The sequence below is a fragment of the Peromyscus eremicus genome, chromosome 1 (genome assembly GCF_949786415.1).
Source record: "Peromyscus eremicus chromosome 1, PerEre_H2_v1, whole genome shotgun sequence".
NCBI lineage: Eukaryota > Metazoa > Chordata > Mammalia > Rodentia > Cricetidae > Peromyscus > Peromyscus eremicus.
In genome coordinates, this window is record NC_081416.1 from 155,778,835 (window position 1) to 155,798,783 (window position 19,949).

The window sequence follows — 19,949 nt, forward strand, 5'->3', positions numbered from 1 at the left end:
TTAGGTGGGTAGGGAGGTGGAGAGGGTCTGGGAGGAATTGGGGGAGGAGATTGAATATTATCCAATATATTATATGAAAAAAATTTAAATGAAATACCCTTTTCCTGTGTAAATGCAGCCAGTGTGGCAGAAACACAAACAAACACAAAACCCAGTTGGCTCTGTGAGAACATTACAGGAAAGCCCTTGTCGTGGCTCTCTCTTCTTCCCCAGGCTCCACCTCTCAGAAAGAGTGATGCTTAAGTCACAGTCCTTCCTCCCACTGCTCATCATTCTCTCTACACACCGATGACCACAAGAGCCACTGAGACGGGTGAGGCGACAACCAGCCAACAGTCTGTGCTTTGGTGACCATAAAGTTCTTTCCCCGACTGCAGTGTCCTGCTCTATCTGCTCAGAGAGCTGTGCAGTGTGCCGGGTACCACGCATCTCAGTAGGATGGGAATGAAGCCTTGATGAGCCACCCTGAGCTCCAGCAACCCCAAAGGACTGTCTGGGCAAGCTCACCATTCACTCTGAGGTCAGGTCTTGTATTAGCTATTTAATGCTGCTGTGACCGCAATGCCTGACAGAAGTAAGAGAGTAAAGATTCATTTTCAGTCCATCATGGGGCGAGAGGCGTGGCAGAGTCCACAGTGCTGGGAGCATGTAGTTTAGGTTCCTCACGTCACGAATGACAGGGAAGCAGAGTGAGACCTGATGCGCAGTAAAGGCCTCCAACAGTCAGGCATCATCACCTTCTGCAGGCTCCCAGCCTCTACAGTAGCATCACTTTCCGGGCAGCAAGTAGTAAAACATGAGCTGGGAGATGTTTTGGATACAAACTCCAAGCTCCTTTGTCATGGTCCAAGAAGTCTAGTTTACAGAAGCCAATCTTGTCACCGCTGTGTCATCTAAGCAAATAAAGGAAAAGCCACTTCTGTATCCTTCCAGCCTAGTTGGGCATCTGAGGTCAAGTCTCTCTTTGTGGGGTGCCACTGTCTACACCGACGTTCTGGGAAGGTGCTGTCCTGATATCCCGCTGGTCGACACAAGGATGGAGCCTTCACTCTGGCTGCTCCTGGACATGAGGCTTGCAGATGGCTTTCCGAGAAAGGAGCTAAGATGCCTGCAGCCTCTCACCTTTGGGCTGTGTGTTCAGATAACTCCTGTTTGTGCAGCCCACTTGCCTGTGCCCTCAGGCGCTGCAAAGAGAAGTCAGTGGAGGGCCAGGGAGATGTCCAGCCTCAGTGACAAGACCAACCCATGCTGATGATGGAGAGAACATTCTGGGTGGAGCACTGCCTAGAAAACGCCCCCAGTGACCACTGATCCCAGCACCCCACCCCATGGCCCTCCTCTTAGATTAGTTAATTTTCTCATCACTGGAGAATACTGACAGAAGCAATGTAGGGACAGTTTCACAGTAGTGTTCATAGTAGCAGGAGCTCCCAGCTGTGACAGTTTATTCACATCTCCATGGCCAACCCAGAAGTAGGAACCTCAGGCCCGAAGTGGGTCTGTCACCCGTAAGCCTCCCACCCCATGGCCCTATGTCTTCCAGCTAGACCCCATATTCAAAAGATGACACAATGGGGACGGGAGAGGAGGCTCAGTGGCTGCAGTGCCCACTCACTGCTCTTGCAGAGGTCCTGCCTGAAGCTCCAGGTCCAGGAGCTCCAGCGCCCTCTTCTGGCCTCCCCAGTCTCCTTACTTACATGGTGCATATGAACTCATGCAGGTACACACACATACAAATAATAAAGAAATACATTTTTGAAAAAGAAGTTCTATAACTGAGGGCCAGATGTTCACATACATGTGGGGGACCCTACACACCTATACCACAGCACCTCAGGACTTTGCAGGACAACTTAGAAAAGCAGAAGCAAAGCATCCTGCACAGCAAGGACTCCTTTGCTAGGCCTGGAGAGACTGTCCTGTCCTCCAGTGTCCGGGCTACTTCCATACGCTTTATCATATTGGCCAGCCTCTGGAGGCCTCAGCTCAGGGTTGCTTGCTGCTTTCTCCAGAGCCTGCCCTACCCTGATGCCTAGGCAGACATAACCTTCCCCACTTGTCCAGGTTTCTCGATGACCCCTTAAGGTCATGGAACTATTAGAAAGACCCCTAACCCCTTGACCCCCTAAGCCCACTTGACTAGGACTCTCTTCTAGAAACATTGCTACAGGCCATGGGAGGGGAAGGCACTGAGGGTGGATATGCAAGAAGCCAATTGCTTCTCTACCTTGAATGCCCTGGAGCATGGTAGGTTTGCATCCAGCATTAAGATCCAGGGGCACGTAGCTGGTACCATGTTCCCTGGTCCTCCCACCATCCAACAGGACAGAGCCCTGGATGTACCCATGCTGGCCAACTTATATCCTAAGCTGTAAGTAATGGGATGTTTTCTCCCAAGATCTTTGAGTCCTTAGTGGAACCCCTTTGTTCTTGGGGGCTGGGCCTGAGCTCCAAGTGTACCTACCATCTGTGGCATTCTGAGCAGGGTGGTGCAATGGGGGAGCCACACCACCCTAAGGAAATGTTCTGTGTTTACTGAATTTGTTCACATCCTGCCTGTCAGGAGACTCACCTTCCGCCAGCGCTTCTGGTTCTCTCTGGCCTCTAAGTCACTGCTGGGTCCGATCGATACCGGTGTAAACAGCTTTGTCCTGAGTTGTAGGTTGTCCTTCCTGGTTTGGGACGTAATCCATAATTCAGCTCCCATTCCTTGGTTCCACAGGAGCCAAGGGGATTGCTGGGGAGAGGGGTGTACGGTTAGGATCCAGGGCATGGTCTTCTTGGGATGGTTCTGGGGAAAAAATTAGGACCTGTCCTGCAGGATGGCAGCTGCCCTGATCTTGATAGATGCACAGCTTTTCTCCCTGAGCCTCGGGAACCTAAACCTTGTTGATCTCACGTGGCTCAGCTGCCCTCATGTCCCTGTCTGTCAAGCTTGCTGAAGACAATTTGTTAAGAACCATCAGTTCAGCCCATAATGAGGCTCGGCCCTTCCACTCCAATTCTGGTTGGGGGTGTTAAGGAAAGCTGGCTTTCCAGGAGTGTTCAGGCACGGCCGTGCCGTATCCTGGCAACCAGATCCAAAGCCAAGTCCTCCTGAGATCCCGGCTCTGGTCCAGCACTGGGCGGGGTGGGGGGAAGGCCACCACACAGGTTGCTTTTATTGTTCCACCTACTCCTTGACTGGCTCATTCCTGTCAGACCCTGAGCCGTGGCCGTACTTACAGAGGTACCAGCTTCCCCTGTGGTCTCCCTGGGGTTCCCAGGACACTACTTGACTGTAGCTTGAGTTTCCCATCTGTAACACATGTGGGAGTCTGTACCTCCAGACATCTCCCACGGACTCTTGCTATAATAGGGACCTTACCCATTTTGAGGCAAACGAGCATTCTACCACTGAGCTACATCCTCAACCCACCATCTTACTAGGTCAGGCTGACCTTGAACTTATAATCCTTCTCCCTCACCCTCCCAAGTGTCCAGGATTACAGGCATGTGCCACCAGGCCTGGCTGCCTGTGAGTTATTTAAAAGCAATAGCTGTTGAGTTGACAGATGGGGCTGGGGCACTGCAGAATTCCAGACATGAACCTCCCTGGCCTCTCGTTCCCGCCCCCCTTCTGATACAGGAGCTAGAAGAAGATTCACAGCACACTTCAAGCCAGCCCCTTCTGGACCCAGGTGGGTCCCTTCTGGAGAAAGAAATGTGATCCAGAGCCTTCCTTTGCCAAGGAGTTCCACTGAAGAAATCCATCTTGCTCAGATCCCACTGCCCACCCAGCTCCCCACTGTATAGCAATGTTTCAGGCAGACTAGACCCAGGCAGGAGTCCTCATCTACATGATTATCCTTGGGATAGCTAGGAATCTCCTTGCATTCTTCGCTGGGAAGCACGTCATCAGACAGGGAAGCGGGGCTTCATGGTTACGACCACTTTGAGGGTGATCCAGTTTCCAAAGACTGCCCGATGTGAGAATACAAAAGGTCTCTCTCTTGCTCCAGTTTGTGGTAACTCTGAAAGGGATATTGCAGCTCTAGAGATCCCCCTGGGAACTGGCTGAAATGTAGCTCATGGTAGGGGATCTCTTTCAGCCTCCTCTTTTCCTAGTGGCTTCCTCACGAGGATCTCTCCCGAGAGCCTTGAGTGCAAACCTGCTCCGAGTCAGCTCCAATGTAGGAAGCAATGTTTGGGTGCCGGGGTGAACTGGCCTGTTGCAGGTGTGAGGGACTTGTGGTGGCGCTTACAGGCTTGGGATTTTTCCTGTGAGATGAGGTGCTACATTCTCATGGTCACAACTAAGCCCTCCTTAGTTGTGACCTTTGTGAAGAAGTCCATCTGGGGTGAACTCTATTTGGTGACTCCTATTAAACCTGAAAATTGCGAGAGAAAAACCAAATCCACGATTGTCTGATAAAAGCAAGCTGTATTGGGGGTGGCCGGGCGGCGCCCACCAGGACTGGCCAGTCCGGCTGCCTCTCCCTAAGTCGGGCTTCTAGAGACCAGGTCCCTTTTATAAGAGAGTTAAAGTTTACAGGAGCGAGAGAGTTGGCTGTTATACATTCTCAGAAAACTACAATGAAAGGGAAGGGTCAGGATGTACATCACGTGAATGGAGTCACAGGTTAGTTAGTGTAGAAAAACATGGTTTGCAGTTTACAGGTCAGATCTAAGAAACAAGAACTTCTTCTTAATTGCAAATAGAAACTTTAACTTGCAAGGACATAACACGGGACAAACAGGAACTTACCCTTTAACTACAAACAGAAATCTTAACCAGAACAGGTATATTGTTCCTGTTTGGGGTTCACACTTCCTCCATCCCCACACTCTGTTTTGAGATGTCATCTTACTATGGAACCCAGACTGATGGCCTCAAACGTGACTTCCTCCCACCTCTGACTCCCAGGTCCTGGGGTTACAGAAAAAAGCCACCACCAGTGGACACGTTGACTTCTGTCCCCAGAATCCTCCGGTTCCCTTTGCTCATCTTCAGTACCTGAGAGGATTGCTCTGGAAAGGAAGTCGCCCTCCTCACTGGGCACAGAGAGTGGCGAAGGCTAGGAGCTCAGGTCCCCCTGGGTACTTCTTGGTGAAAGCCTAGATCCTTTGCCTCATGGGGACAGTGACAATTTTGCAGGATTCCACTCTTGCTTGGCTTCTTGCCCTGCACACCCCTCCCCTGGCACATTTCCTAAGAGTTGTCCTTCTAGTCACCTGTCTGTGGATGCTCTGTCTGAGGCTCTACCCCACCTAAGACCCTTCTATGAAGACAGGAGAAAAAAAAAAACCAAGAGTCCAGGGAGCCCCGAGACACACGCGCGCTCACACCTGTGGGCTTGGGGAGCCTTTGCTTTGTCAGCCCAGAAGACATTTCTCCCACCCGAGTTTCTGCAGCATGTGGACTTTGCACCCACAGCTTCCTGCATTATTTCTGAGGTCTCTATTTGTTATCACAAGATCTTTAATCCACAGCTTGAAATTCATTTTGGTACATGATATAAGGGAGAAAATCTATTTAATATTTTTTCATAAACAGTTAATTATCACGGCGCCTTTTATTTATCTGTGTGGTTTTTAAATTAAAAATAAATTAGTACACGAAATAATCCCCAAGATGTTATTAAGTAAAAAGGAAACCAAAAGGGCAGAACAGTGAGTTTAATGAGCTGCTGTTTTTGTTTGTTTTGTTTGTGTTTGCTTGTTTAGTTGGTTGGTGTTTTGAGACAGGATCCCACTCTACAACCCAGGTTAGCCTGGAACTCATTACGTATCCCCGGCTGACCTTGAACCCATGATCCTCCTGCCTCAGCCTCCCAAGCTCTGGAATTACAGATGTGAGCCACCATTCCTGGTTCTTATTCGTTTTCAAGGAATACATACAGAATGGCTGGTGAGGTTGCTCAGTGGGAAAAGCACCTGCCACCTAGCCCGAGGACCTGAGTTCCATCCCCTGCCACCCAGCCCGAGGACCTGAGTTCTATCCCCTGCCACCCAGCCCGAGGACCTGAGTTCCATCTAGGGATTTTCTTCCACAATATGGAAGAGAACCAATTCCTATGAGTTGTTCTCTGACCTTCACACATGTATACACACACACACACACACACACACACACACACACACTACATACATACATACATACATACATACATACATACATACATACATACATACAATAGATTCTGTGAGCATGAGCAGTTTCTGAAAGGACTTATAAAAGCTGTCAGCAGTGTTTTCCTCTGGATCATAGGTCAGGGGTCATACAGAGGGGAGGCCTATTTTTTATAAGGAATCCTTAACTCATTATAGTGTTCAATCATTGCCTTTTAGTGAAAATGAGTTAATTAAAAAATTCAAGACTCAGCTGGGTGTTGTAGTACAAACCTTTAATCCCAGAACTCAGGAAGCAGATGCAGGTGGATCCCTAGTTTGAGGCCAGCCTGGTCTACAGAGTGAGTTCCGGGACAACCAGGACCACACAGAGAAGCCCTGTCTTGAAAACAAACAACAAACAAACAAATCCAGACTCTGTAAGTTGCAAAGAACAATGGATGGTGGTAGCTGACTTCTGCATCAAGCATGTTGCTTTGTTGTGTGACCCTTGAATTTGTCATCCTCCTATCTCAGTCTCTGAGTTCTGAGTTACAGGCAGATGTCACCATACCCAATTGGGGTGCTCTTTGGGAGGATTTTGAAGGTCATCCTTGAAGCCCATGTCTAGGAGGACAGTCAGTGTTGGCATTCTAAGGACCAGAGGTATAATGCTCACAGGATGCATCCTCTTGCCTATCCAACTATTTTGATTAGATGTCAATTAAAAATGCCTGAAACAAGACATCTCTGACTGCCCTACTGGGCAATGACTAGACACAGATCATTACTTTCTTGGAGGCAACATTCCCCCACTTCCTCTGAGCCTGGTCTCCATGGTGCCACATGCAGGCTGAGTTCTAATGAAATCTTCCCAGCATACTCCATGAATATATCGAATTTTATTATAAGAAAGGTCATGTTGGACAGGAGAGATGACTCAGTGGTTAAGAGTGTGTAGAGAACCTGAATTTGGTTCTGAACATCCATGGCGAGCCACTTCCAACCACCTGGAACTCTTCTCTAAGGAGTTCCAATGTCTTGGCCTCCACAGGCACCTGCACTTACATGCACATAATTAAAAATGATAAAAATAAACCTTAAGAAAGAAAAGCCATGTTAAGAGCCTTCTAGGAATGGAAGTATAATTTGGTGGTAGCATGCTTTCTTAGAAATCTCACAGGCCTGGCTTTGATCCCCAGTTCTGAGGAAGAAGCAAAAGAGAAGGAAAAGAGGAGTCAGCTTCTAGAGTAGCCTGAGATGTAACTCAGTGGTATAGCACTTGGTTAACATGCTCAAGGCCCTGGGCTCAATCTCAAGCATCACAAGAAAGAATCTTCCAGAACAGATTCCAGTCTACTCATCTACCGAAGCTGGCAACATGACTTCTGCCCATAGAGAGTGAAGTGGTAAGAGAACAAATTGGCTTTTGCCTTCCATGGGTCTTTTCTGTTAAACTGTTGACCACAGGGTTCCCGCTGGGCACAGAAGCAAGCCCTACCCACAGTCCGGTGGAATCACCCTGCAAAGGAGCATTGGGAGGTTTCCCAGAGGGAGCTGGATGTCCTGAGGGACTCAGAATCACAAAACCTCTTGACCAGATTTCTTTTTTTTTTTTTTTTCTGGCAACACAACTCTAATGAAAATCTCAGTCATGTGATTGTGGGGGCTTCCTACAGCCCCACTCTCTGCTGGCTCCTTCTCTTAGAGCCAAGAGCTGACCAGCATCATTGATTGCTTCTCCGATATGTAAAGCCAGTGGGGAAGTTTCTCACTGTGGGTTGGGAAATCCTCATCACCAACTTTCTCACTATCATACTGTCTCGGTCTGTCCATTGTCCTTCAAAGAGAGACCATTTACTTACAATCACACTTCTGCTACCAAATTCGATGCCTGTTAATATGCTTCTGATGACATCATGCAATCAGACCAGGCTTAACCAGCATGCTTATGTATTTGTTCGCTTGCTTGCTCTGAGATGGTTGTATCTGTCACTATTACAGAATACCTCAGACAGTCAACTTAAAGGTGAAAAAGATTTATTTTAGCTTGTGGTTTCAGAGGCCTCGGTGTATAGCCAGCTGGCTTTGTTGTTTCTGGGCTGTGGTGAGGCAGAACACCATTGGAGGAATGTATCCACCATGGCGTGGATGTATAACCTTGCTCACCTTACAGGAAGTACAGAGAGGGAGAGGATGCCATGGCTTCCCCCATGGACCCCTTTGGTTCCCCCAGGCCCCAGACTTGTTGGACAGTGCTGTCTACATTCAGGGTGGTCTTCCTTGCTTATTTAATCCTCCCTAGGAACACCATCACAGACATCCCGAGAAAAGCATGCTTTCTCATTTCCTAGTGTTTCTCAATCCAACTAGGTGGACAATCAAGATTCCCTTGGGGACTCACCATGCTGTCCAGATTGATTTCAAACTGATGGGTTTGAGCTAACCTCCTACCTCCTCTTCACTGCTGGGACCACTGGCTAAAAAGTGGGTGTTTTCTGTTTGTCTGTTTTTGTTTTCTAAGTTTGCAGAATCCAGGGAGAGAAACGCAGCCAGACCTCAGCAAAGCTCATTTCTCAGACCCTTAGCATCACCTGGCTCTAAGCAAGGCTGCGCACCTCTCCTCACCAGTTTGGCAATGGGCACGACTGACTGCTTGATTCCAAACTTGTGGTTCTCATCTGCTCTTGCAATTGCTGTTAACACCTTGCTTAAGTCTCCCGCTCCTTCCTCTGCTTCACTCTTGAAAGGATGTCTTTCAGTCATTTCCCCCTCTGTATTTATAATAAAGGTTGCATTTGCCAGGTAGCAGAATATGCACATCCAGCCTACTTAACAGAGACTCTCAGGCATTTGATCTTTCTTGCCCTCCCTGTAGCATCCTAGAGACAGAATGCAGAGCTCTCACATCCCCTCCTGGGAAGGTTTGCATTAGTTAGACCTCCCTACCCTTGAGGGAAAAAAGGGTAACCAGGTTTTTGGTTCTAAACGATGGGCTTAATGGTTCATCAAATCAGGCCTATTGTGAATGAACAAGAGAGGATGAGGGGTTTGTTGGCATTTGAGGTGTGCAATAAACAATGCCCTTTCTCTCTGCCATGCTTTGAAAAATAGAATACGGTAATCAGACAGATGGAGAGGAAATCAGCCTTGGGTTTGATGAAGCTGATGTGCACGGTTGGATCTTCAGCCCCTGGCACCTGGTGGGATATCCTGATGCTGTAGTCCACCCTCCCCTTACCAGATGGGGCAGAAATATCTGCCAAAACCGGATCCTATCAGAGTCATTATGCTCTGAAACTTGCTTCAGCGTCTTCCTAATATCTGTTACTTTGTGAATCTCCATTAATTGACATCTGTGTTGTTTTAACAAGGGATGATCATGAAGAGAGCTACAGTTAACATCCTAAATCCATATCTTGTTCAGTACCTGTTCATGCTTCCATTTCACAGATTTATTTTGTTTTAAATTATGTGTGTGTGTGGGGGGGATAGGTATGTGTAAATGAGTGTAGTACCTTCAGAAACCAGAAGAGGGTGCCGGATACCCTGGAGCTCGAATTACAGAGATGCAGCCGTGAGGGTGCTGGGAACTGAGTCCACGACCTCTTTAGAGCAGTAAGTGTGCTAATAACTCTCCTAATAAACCCCACACCCCCAACAGTACATCTCAGTGTCTCTCTTGCACCCTTATCTGAGAACTTTCACTTTCCAGGCAGTTATGATACACCCCAGGACAGGTACCACTGGCTACAAGGGTTTTCTTTATCTGGGACTTTCCTCATCAAAGTTTCATACAGTTAGATTTATCTTATTTCTGCATGGTGGGGAAAAGGACCCCCTGAAGCCTAAATGTATCAGTTATCTATTTCCACCCAACAGTTCTCTTTGGAAAGCACTGCAACTCACAGTGACCATGTACTTTTTTTAGTATAATCTGGACAGCAGTTGTACCTAGTTCAGATAATCTGGTTTTTCTGTTGGTCTCACCTGGCTGAGGCGGCACGTGGTTGTGGGTCCCTCATCCTGCAAGAGGCCACACTGGCCTCCTCTAACCACACAGTGGGTGGTCTTGGGGATCCAGGCTCACAAAGTGAAAGTTGCAATTTTGTTTTTCATTTGTCTGAATTTTTCCTGTTTTGTTTTGAGAGGAGGGGTCTGGCTGTGTATTGATCCTCTTGCCTCTGCCTAGGCATGCCCTGCAGTGCCTGCTCTCCACAGTGCCTCTTAAGGTGGAAGTTGCTATTTCCCTTAAGGTGGAAGACTCAATCATGCAGATTCTTTGTTCTTTGCTAGTCAAGGCAAGTATGGAAGCCAATCAAGTTCAGAGATGGAGAAAGGAACTCCACTCCTTGATGAAAAGGATAGCAAAGCCACACTGCAGACAGACACAGGGACAAGGAAGTATGATTCACTGAATGTCATTGCTACTATATTAGAATCAGTCTTTTACAGTGCCACCCAGTATTTCTCTTTTAGGTAAAATTTACATCACAAAATAACTTCAAGCATACAATGTAACTTCTTGCTGTAAATGTCGCAGCTCTGAGGGGAAAGGTATCCTGGCAGGTGAGTCAAAGAATACCAAAAAGTCATACCACAAAAACAAACAACCAACAAAGAACCAAAAACCTCACACAAGAGATTTATTGGGAAAGACACAGGAGGGTGGCTGCCTCTGCTCAGGAGAGAACAGGAGACGGTTTATATAGGGTTGGGGGGGGATTTTATTCCAGGCTGGGATTGGTGGGATTTTAGGACAAACTCTGGGATCTGTGGGATTGTGGGCTCAGGGATTGGTGGAATTCTGTGGTCTGATCTTGGGCTTTCTTTTTCTCTGTAGAGTGGAGCTTAACTGCCTGTATCTCAAGGGGCTGGAAACAACCATTATGACCTTTAGGGTGATCTGGAGAGGGGAGATCGGGGCCTGGCTACTCCTGTGCCTCAAGGGGCTTACACACAGAGAGATAGATACAGTGGCATTTAGAATATTCATGTCTTCTTCATCTACTTCTAAGACATTGTTGTCACCCCCAAAGGAAACCCTGGGCCTCTAAGGCAGTCGCTCCCCATTTTCCACCACAGCCCTTTGCAGTCTGCTCTGTGTCTGTAGCTTTATCTCTCATGGAGGTTTCTGCAAAGGGATCGTAGAACATCTGGTTTCTTTGATGTGGCTTCTTTCAGTTAATGTGGTGCTTCTTTCTTTGCTTTTTGAGACAGGGTTTCTCTGTGTAGTTCTCAATGTCCTGGAACTTGCTCTGTAGACTAGGCTGGTCTTGAATTCACAGAGATCCATCTGCCTCTGCCTCCCCAGTGCTGGGATTAAAGGTGTGTGTCACAGTCCACCTAATGTGCTGTTTTCAAGATCTGCTGTGTTGAAGCATGTATCAGAACTTCATTTTTCGTGGCTGAATAAGATTCCCTGCTGTGGTTATATCACACTTGGGCCATTTGCCTGCCAGGTGATGGTTATTTGCTCTGTGTCTGTGTTTGGCTATTCTTAATAGAACTGCTATGAATATCTACCACTTCTGATTTTGGGGGGAATTGAGTGGATGTGCTACCAGGGATTGAACCAAGAGTCTTGCACATGCTAAGCAAGTACTCTACTACTGAGCTATATCTTTCCATTTCTTATTTTGATACAAGATTTGACAATGTAGCTCAGGCTAGACTTAAACTCTCAATCCTTCTGCCTCAAGCTCCTGAGTAGCAGGGATTGCAGGTATATGCCATCATGCCTAGCTTGATTCTTCTTACCATGAAATACTTCCCACATTTGGGGTTCAGTTTTGTGAATGGTGTGAGATTAGAAGCCTCTGAATGACATGCTCTCCTCTGCAGTGACTTTATCTCCCTCTAATTATATAATGCTCTGTGTTTGGGTAAGTTAATTGACACTCTGTCTTGGTTTCCATGTTTGTAAGCTTAGAGATCATAATATGGGTATTTGTCAAGACTTAAATGAGGTAAGATGCGAAGTCCTTAGCAGCAGCCCTGGAGGGTGGAAATCCTAGGCCAGCTTCCACAGGACTGTTGGCAACCCCAGCTCTCCACACAGGAGGGGGTCATCTTAGTTACTCATATTGTTTCTTCTCCTGTTCCATTTTAATATCCACTAACACAAACCTATTTCACTGTTCTTCTTTAAATGAAAAAGAATGTTTTCTGTGCACATATGTCTGTGCACCACTGCACATGCAGGAGCCCAGGGGGGCCGGTGGGGGGCCGGGTCCCATGAGACCAGATTTACAGACAGTGCGAGCCACCATGGGGGTGCTGGGAACCGAACCCAGGTCCTCTGCAGCCACAGTCCGTGCTCTTTACCACGGAGACATCTCTCCAGCACTCATCATTCTTTGCTTTTAGTTCTGAGCTCATGTTGGTCATTTGGCAATCCTTCCCAGTGAATCTCACCAGCTTCTTCCCTCTGAGTCCTGCCGGGATCTTTATTGAAATTACAGTTATAGATTGGGGGGGGGGGGTTTGAAATATTTTTACTACTGAGTCTCTGTAGGCTGTAACATGTCTCTCCATTTATGAAGCTCATATTTTGTATCCCACAGTCATTTTATAGATTTTTTAAAATTCAGATACTATAAATTTCTCTTGCTTTATTATTTCTGGATAGTTTATATTTTTGTTGCTATGGTGAACGGGATATCCCTTCCCCCATTATGTTTAATTGGTTATCATTTGCATGTAGACAACGGTGGATCTCGGTTCTATTTCTGGTCTTGGTACTCTGCCTTTTTACTTATTGAGTGCTTTGAAATAATTACCTTCTTTTTCTCTTCCCTCTTTGTGTTTATACTTTTTTCTTGACATATTGCACAGGCTAAAATTCTGGGAAGGGTACTAGACAAGAGATGATGTCTGGTAGGGGACAGTGTGTGAGGGTGAGTGGCAGGGGAAGTGTTTCAGAGGACCAGTGTGAGCAGGCGCTGTAGGAAGAAGTGTCACACTCAGAGAACAGCACAGGAGGGAAGAGCTAGCCTCAGATTCAGAGTGAGGACTGTGCGATCAATCCATTTGGCAAGCTGTGGGTAGTTTTTAGACAGCAGAACGTCAGACTTGTGTGGCCATATGTATCTTAGCGGCATTGTTTAGGCAGAAGTGGAGAGCACATGAGAGGGACGAGACTCAGCCGGGATGACCAGGTAAGTCCTTACAAATTGCCGAGTGGGAGGTGGTGGGGACAGGAACGGTGTGGGATCTGATGGAGGAGTCTTATGTGCAGGTTAGCACAACGGCCCAAGCAGCACAGAGTGAAGCTTCATGCTTTCACCGGAAGGGCTCACGTGAGCCTGAGACTAAACCATGTGCTGGGTGACATCAAAGCCCTGCCCAGATGACTGGGACTTTCCTGTGTTGCCCTGTAGAAGATGTCCACACTCCTTCCACGAAGCCCAGGGACTTATGTGTTTACTCTTGCTATTGTTTGTCGCATGTAACGTAAATAAAGACACAACTTTCTCCAGCTTCAAGGGACCATGGCTTCGGCCTTCAGCATAATTTACCTCCCAGGTCAATGGTAGTGGCTCACCCTTCTCCTTGGTGGTCAAGATTCTCCCATCCCATGACCTCCACTGGCTCAGAGTCCTGTGGGCTTGGGACAACAGTGCTCATCCACAGGCTGGAGACTGCTGGACCTACAGAGTACGGTGAGTACGGGAGGGCTGGGGGGACAAGTGAGTCCCACCCCTTATGCTGTCAGGCCAGCATCTATCTCTCCACTCTCCCAATGCACCCCCAGAACAGCTACCAACACCTCTTTCCTTCTGCCCTTCATATCCATTCCACACAGAAACAGAAGAGCAAGAGCAGCAAGACCCCGAGCCTCCATCTGGAGAAGAGAGAAGGAGCCACCCATCACTCAGAGCTCAGAGCCCTCAGCAGGGAACACCCACTGCTCCCAGCTGGCCCTGAGCAAGCAGCTGGGCCTGAGGGGCAGGGCTGGGACCTGGTGGATGAGAGCTGCGGCGATTCTTTGGGGAATCTGGACAGAGGAGTGCACATTTAAAAATAAGAATTTTCCTAGGACCTCAGTGGAAATCAACATCCAGGGATATGACAATCCTTAATATCCTTTGTTCTCCCCAAACCCAAGCTCTAGTAAGGAGCCCGAGTTCAGGCGATCAGATTCTAGCTTTCTGATGTGCTCGCTCCTTCTTATATGGATGGAGGCAATGCAAGGGGACACTGAGTTCTGGGACATCAGGGTGTGTCCATGAATGATGGTGTGTAGACCACAATTTTCTATACCAATCCAGCGCTGGATTCCTGACTGGTGACTCTGACTTGGTAGATAGTAAAAGGGAGGTGGTGATGTGGGCAGAGTACTGCCAGGTGGACTGGGCAGTTCCTCCAATGCTGGGCAGTCACAGCTCTAACTGGTGATGGGCTCAGCCTTACCTGGGGGTACACAGAGCTTCACTCACCAGTTCAGAAACTCCATCTACCCCTGGAAACAGAAGAGGCAGATCCCAAATAAGGAGGAAGCTCCAGCAGCAACAAACTGTTCTTTTTTTTTGAATTGTAAAATAAGAAATTCAAATTAGAAAGAAAGAAAGAATCAAGCCAGGTGTGGTGATGCACACCCTTAATCCCAGCACTTAGGAAGCAGAGGCAGGCAAGAGCTCTGTGAGTTCGAGGCCAGCCTGGTCTACAAAACAAGTTCCAGGACAGCCAGGGCTACACACTAGAGAAACCTAGTCTTGAAAAACAAAACAAAACAAAACAAATCAAGTGAGGTATATTTCAAAATCTGTCCAAACCATGTAGTTGATTCAGCCTCATCTCTGAGGAATGAACCTTCACACTCCTCTACTTTCTGCATTGCGCAGGTCTACAGGGGCTCAGGACCTCGTGCTAATGTGACATCCTCCATCACACCCTTCACTGTTCCTATCTTCAGCAGCTCCCACTTGGCCGTTTCTAAGAACTGACTTGGCCTTCCGTCTGAGTCTCACATTACACGTTGGCATCCCTGCCCTCTTCAGAGCTTTCCTGGCACTCATACTCAATAACTCAATAACCGTATTAACCCTATGGGATCTATACAGGAAAAGTTTCATTTCCCCTTAGAAGGCCACACCCAAACATGGTCCTCAGTATTAAATTATTTTATATACATGTATGCTAGTTTTTTTTTTTTCCTGTTACTGTGATAAACTATCCAGACAAAAGCAGCTCATGGGAGAAAAGATTTAGGCTCGCAGTTTGAGGATGCAGGGGCGATGAATCCTGAATCCTGCAAACTGCTCATTCCTTTTTTTTTCTTTCAAAGATTTTATATTTATTTTAAATTATGAATATTATGAGTATGGGGGGTGTGGTATGCCCACATGAGTGCAGTTCTGCCAGAGGCCAGAAGAGGACATCAAATCCAGTGGAGTTACAGGTGATTGTGAACCAGTTGTAGGTCCAGAGAACCCATCTTGGGTCCCCTGCAAGAGTGGGACACACTTTTAACTACTGAGTGATCGGTCCTACCCCATGCTGCTCCTTTTTATTTTGATGTTATGGGCTGGCCTCCAAGACAGAGCTTAAATTTCCTCATTCCATGATGTACCAGAGGGATGACGGAGTGGAGGAACCTTCAACTTGTCAGAAAGGGGTAAATCACAATGCTGGGGTTTGGGTGTGGTTGTTGGACACGCAGCTCCCAGTGTGGTGATGTTGTGAGGAGCTAAGCCTTTTAAAAGGTGGAGCCCAGTGGGATACTACCTCCAGATGCCCTTGGGAGTGACCGAGGTAGTTCTACGAGACCCTGCTGTTTCTCTGGTGGCCGGGCTCCCACCCTGTCTCTGCTTGACTTGTTCAGCATTGGCCTGAAATCTGACTTTGGCTTGATTTTTGTGTGCTCACATTTGCTGCGAGTAAAGCCCTAGGAAACTAGCATGGAGGGAGCGTTTTAATTAACAGAGATGCTCTGTACATGAGGCGGCCACAACTTTGCTCAATGCTGAGGGTGACTGCAGTTTAACATCAGGGGAAGAAAGCAATGAAGGAGATAGATCAGATGAAGCAATATTGGGAGTTTATGAAGTCTGTGCATTTTCTTGAGGCCTCGCAGGGCTCTCTTTTAAACTGGCTGTCACCCATGCATGAATTATCCCCTCCACCTGGGAGGGCAGAGGCCCACAAGACATACGCCCACACTCAGGGCACGGGGCCCTCGCCAGCCTCATAATTCTTTCTTATGCTGCTAAAGTGGAGAGTGCTGTGATAGCCGAGAGAGACGTGACCCTTGTGATGTCTTCAGAATGAAAAAAACCCTAGGGGCAGAGGAGGGAAGAGGAGAGGCGAGAATAAATAACAAGCCAGGATGCTATTTACATACAGAGGGAAGGCCTCTGAGACTCAGCTCGGGGCCTTCCGTGTCAGTAATAACTCGGTGATGGAAATAAAGAGACTCTTCTGCAGGCCCACATCGCCTGAGATGCTATCAGCACGGTTTCTCCTTTGTTTCCTGACGGATTCTAGCACAGCAGTGGGAAGGCAGGGCTGTCAAACGCAACTGCGAGGTGGGGTGCAGGGGTGAGGCCGGTGGTCCCTGTGATGACTCAATTATGTTGGCTGTGAAAAGATTAATTAGAATTGAATGTTCTATTGATGTAAACCGCCTTTTGCACCTGCCATTGGCACCCTCATTACTGGTTTCCCATTATGGGGGATTATGTGGTGCAATGAAATGGCGTTTATGCTTCCTGGGGGACACTCGTAAATAGGTTTACAGTACTTAACTGGCAGTGAAGGGGTTACCGGAGAGAAACACGACTCAGTCTCTCTCTCTCATAAAGGAGCCCCCACCCTTTCCATAAACTACCAAAACAGATCTTCCTGTGCCCACTGACCAGGTTAGGAGCTCTGAGGTAGGTCCCCTCAAGTCTCGCTCACTTTGTGCCTGGCACAGTAGGACGATGGAGTCCAAGGAGCCCTTGTCAGCTCCTGAACGAGTCGTACTGCTTTGGTTTTCCTGTGGCTGCTCCTCCTGTATTAGAAGCTCGGTTCCCTGTTGTGGGGCTGTTGGAGAGGTGGGCACCTGATGGTACCTGGTTAGGTCCCTGGGAGGTCCATCCTCAGGAGAGATTACGGTAGCTCCTGTGGAAGTGTTGTTTCTCTCAAGGAGATGACTGTGTGAGAGCAAGCTGGTTCCTCCCCTGCCCACTCTCGGCCTTCCTGTCTCGTCATCTGATCTGCCCATCTGCGTGGTCCTCCCCCAGGATGCCGTTCACCAGGACGTGATGGAGACAAGGAGGCCCTCACCAGAGGCCAAACAGATGGGTCTGCTCAATCGTAGACTTTCCCAAACTGGCTTTTTAAAAATAATTATCAAGTCTCCAGCCTGGGAGAGGGGGGCATGCTGTAGTAAGATGAAGCAGACTGATATCCACAGGGGTGACTCTGGGGGAAGGGAGAGACAGAACTAGCATCCTTGGGATTTGTAGAGCTTGCCTTTGGGGAATGGGGAGAGAGATGCATATTTACAGGGGTGGGCAGCATCTGTGGACTTGGAAGAAAACTCTCTTGTGAAGCCGAGCCGAGGAGGTCCAGGTCAAGATCAGGACCACCCCAGACCTAAAAGACTCAGCCAGTGTTTGTTAAACGGGAAACAGGGACACGAATCCATGAATCCTCTCCAACTGGAGTAATGACTGAGCCTTTGGTACTCAGGTGTCCCGCCTGCTGACCAGTCGCAGAAAGGAAGGAGAGGGCATCATGCATGAGTCAGTGAAATCTCAGTGGCTGGATTTCATCTACTTCAGTCTGGGTGCTGCCTCTCCAAAGTGGCAATCACCCAGGATGAAGGTAGTACTCTATATTTGTTTGAAGGCACGGCTAGAATCTCCATGGTATTGGGGTCTGTCCTGGTCAGCTTTGTCATCTTGACACAGCCTAGAGTCATCTGAGTGGGAAGCCCCAACTGAGGAATTGCCTAGATCAGAAGGGCCTGTGAACATGTGTGAGGAGCAGTGTTTGATTATTAATTGATGCAGGAGGGCATAGCCCACTAAGGGTGGCACCATCCCTAGGTAGTCCTGGGCTAAATAAGAAAGCTGAACATAAGCCAGTGAGTAAGCCAGAGAATTAGCCAGCAAGCAGCATCCTCCATCCACGGTTCCTGTCTCCAGGTTCCTGCCTCGTGTTCCTGCTCTGACTTGTCTCGATGGTGGACTATAAGCCAACTAAACCGTCCCCTCCCCTAGTTGCTTTTGATCAGAGGGTTTCATTACAGCAGCAGAAAAACTAGGAAGGGACCAAGGACCTTGAGTTGGGAGCCTGGAGAAGGGAGGCAGAAATGGAAGACACCAACCACGCACCCCCACACTAGACACAGCCAGCATGAAGCAGCTTTCCCTGATGGTTTTTGGAGAATTCCACCCTGAGCATCAAAGCTCACGGGTGTCGCTGGCCTCCTTGAAAGGCCACAAAGGCAAACACATCCCAGCATACCATGCACCCTGCTTCACGGAAATGTCAACAGACTCTGGGTCAAGTGACAGGTTGGCTCCACCCCTCCCCTGGCTCAACCGGTTCCTGCGTGGCCTCCTTCGGAGACTTTAAGAATGCCTTATAGATGGATTGTGAATGACAGAGAAGATCCTGAGGGCTCATCTGTCACCTGGTTCAGATGGGGGACCGTGATGGCCAAAGGAGCCATGAAATGACCTTAGCTACGCAAATGTCATTGACTCAGAGACAATAGGGGGCCAGACCTTCACAGTGGGTCAAATTGGCTTTCACATTATTGACATTACAGAATACAGGGAACCCTGTGTCTGGTCTCTGCTGTGTACTCACTCAACCAACATTTATGGAGCTGCCGGGTTTGTTTGGGAATACGGCGGTGAACATGCAAGCATGATCTGTGACCTCCAGCCCTTATATTCTGGTGGAAACTCCATGTCTCAAGTGGGCCAAGGCATCATGTTGGGAATTCAGTCACGCCTGCTACTGTTGCCTCTGGGTGTGTGCAGAATGAGGATTAAACTGTGAGTTGAAGAACAAATGCTAAGAAACACAGAAGGCTGAAGGGATGGCTCAGTGGGTACGAATTTTGCAGAAGACCTGGGCTCTGTTCTCAGCATCCATACGATGGCTCGCAACCATCTCTAACTCCAGTTCCAGGGGACCTGACATCCTCTCTGGCCGGCATGGGTACTGGGCACATGTGGTGCACAGATATACACACAGGCAAACACTCATACATGTAAAATAAAAATGAATCTTTAAATTATTTTACAAAAGAAACCCATTTATCAGGAAGTGATTAGGAGTCACGACTTATTGTTATTCCCATAGGTTAAAGCATCTCTCAGCCCTCATCGACAAAACTGCCGTCTGTGCTAGAGGGTGATCACCACAGAAACCCACACTTGGTCAAGGTGCAGACAGTAAGAGACTTTGGAACTCTCAGCCCTTAATCAGATGTCTGTATCACAGTGCCTCCTCCCAAGGCTGAGGACCTCTGCAGAAGAGAGCCAGGGAAGACGGAAAGAGCCAGAGGTGATAAATGGCTACAAGGAGAATATATTTACCAGACACAGCAGGGCAGCTGCACATAAGGATTCACAGCCGGCCGGGTGGTGGTGGCAGCAGCGCACGCCTTTAATCCCAGCACTCAGGAGGCAGAGGCAGGAGGACCTCTGTAGGTTTGAGGCCAGCCTGGTCTACATGAGTTTCCAGACAGCCAGGGCTAATCAGTTGAGACCTTGTCTCAAAAACACCAAACAAACAAACATCCAAAACCAAACAAACAAAACTAACAATTCACAGAAGCTACAACAGCCCGCACCGCACAAGCTCAATCCAGATAAAATCCCCAGCACGGAGAGGGGAGGTGGGCACAACGG